Here is a 2,400-nt window from a genome sequence, read left to right as displayed (position 1 = left end):
TTTTGTAACATTATACACTCTACCATTCAAAAGCTTGGAGTCAGTATCATTTCTTTTTCTTTTTTGGGAAAAAAATTATAGAAATCAATACTTTTATTTAGCAAGGAGGCTTTCAATGGATCAAAAGTGACGATAAAGACATTTATAATGTTACGAAAGATTTCTATTTCAGATAAATGCTGTTCTTCTGAACTTTCTATTCATCAAAGAAACCTGAAAAAAATTCTACTCAACTGCTTTCTATTTGAATATATTATTATTATGTTGAAAACAGCTATTTTAAATCGTAAAAATATTTCACAATATTACTGCTTTTACTGTATTTTGGATCAAATAAATGCAGGCTTGGTGACCAGAAGAGAATCCTTTAAAAAACATTAAAAGATTTTTAGTGTATGCTATGCATGTTGTACATTTGCCACTTTATATCTGATTATGTCTTTTGAACTTGAGGTTATAATAATATTTCAGTAAGTCATATAAAGGGGATGGGACAAAGGGGCATGTATTTTTGTTTTAGTAATCCTGCCAATATTGTATGTCTCTTTCTTTCTTTAGTCTGTCAGCCGGCAATTTCGAATATTCGTCAAATTTTTAAATAAAAATCCACATTAGAATGTAAAAACGCTGCATTCGAATTTTAGGTGTGCGTTAAGGAGGCAGCTTATCAGCGGCGCACGAGATGCGATGACGATGTAAGTGTCGTTGCATTATAATGCTTTTGTTAGCGTATCCAGTTGAAGCCACTAGATCAACGCTGCTGCGTTGTTCACTAAAAATATGTCATTGGACAGGGGGTCCCTTTTGGCTGATTTGGGTCGGTTTCATGTTAAAATGCAGAGGGCTTTTTTTGGGGCCGGGTCCCATCTCCCAATTTGACCCCGGAAGAGATGGCGGCTTTGGAGGTATTATCTTGTAGGCAGGACATTGTAATAACACCAGCAGACAAGGGGAGTGCGGTAGTGATTATGGACAGGCCACAATATGTGCAGGAGGGTCTGTGACAGAATAAAAAAAATAAAAATCCACATCCCTTAATTAAGTTGACAGCCCCTATTTTTCAGGATTCTGTTCCCCGTATTGAGCGGGTTGTGTGTTCCTTGGTTCAGGAGGGTTTCATTTGTCAACGGCAGGCGAGTTATTTACTGGGGGAGCTCAATCCTAAGCCGAGACGCTCTTATATACTCCCAAAAGTTCATAAGCCCGGTGACAAATGGCCCACCCCTTTTATACCCCTTTTATGCCCCCGGGCCGCTCTATAGTCTCTGACTGCGAGAGTGAGAGTTGCAGGGTGGCAGAGTTTATCGATTTCTATTTGAATCCTGTATCGACTAAACCAGTGGTCGCCAACCCGTCAATCAATCGTGATCGACTGGTAGATCTTTATCACTGTCCCAGTACAATAATACATTACATTTCTCCATTCTTTGTACTGTAGTTTTTGTACTTATTTTTCTTACTTTTTTGCACTTATTTTTTGTTATTTTCTGGAGCTACTGGGACAGTGATAAAGAAAAATAAACCATAAGAGAGGCCAGAAACAGAGGGACGCAAAGAGGAAAAAACACTGTACAGGCAGAGCAAGCTCACTTTTCAAAATGCTCGACATACAGTATAGGAAGAAAATATAAATATTGAATTGGGGGTGAGGGGATATATGAATGTGTCGATGGCAATGGCATTTTCTTTTCCTCTTACCTCTGTATAAAGGAGCGTCTATATGTGCAGCACTGCTTTGTTTACAACGGTAATCAAGGAAATGCTGTATTGCTGCTGTTCCATAAGCGCCCCCTGCTGTCAGAGAGTCAATTTGTGTCTCATTCAGCCAGTCTGCTGTTTTTGTTTAATGCAAATATGTTTTATGTAGCGTCATTTCACAAAGCTAAAGTGAGACCATTCTGCTTTTGCTTTAAATCCTGAAAATATACAATCTATTTCAAATCAATAACAACTGCTCATGCAACACGAGTCTTTGTTTGGAATGTGATTAAAATGCAGTGGTTGCCTTTTATTTCAAATGCCTACAGATATTTTTCTTTAAGGCCAGTTTGCTTATTATTAAGCAAATAACCAATTGATAGTTTTCAGTCACGTGACCGCTTCGAAGACCTGACGGGCAAAACATCCATAGAACTGCAGCACAAGACCGTCAACTTTCTATCTGTTCCAATCCAAAAGTGTTTAGATCATCTCTCAAAAGAATAAAACAAAGATATGTGAACAAAATGCAAGTTGTGGCCATTAGCAATCCATATAAGCACCCGTCGCAATATTTCAAACACAAAAAACAGCGGTACATTCTAAAACGTTTAATGTGAAAACACTTAAAGTGTCTTTAAAACAGTGATATTAAAAGATGAAATTAGTACACACCTTATTGACGATGCATGCTTTATACAG

The sequence above is a fragment of the Sinocyclocheilus rhinocerous genome, unplaced genomic scaffold (genome assembly GCF_001515625.1).
Source record: "Sinocyclocheilus rhinocerous isolate Xijiao unplaced genomic scaffold, SAMN03320098_v1.1 scaffold1481, whole genome shotgun sequence".
Classification (NCBI taxonomy): Eukaryota; Metazoa; Chordata; class Actinopteri; order Cypriniformes; family Cyprinidae; genus Sinocyclocheilus; species Sinocyclocheilus rhinocerous.
Note: the sequence above shows the minus strand (reverse complement) of the source record.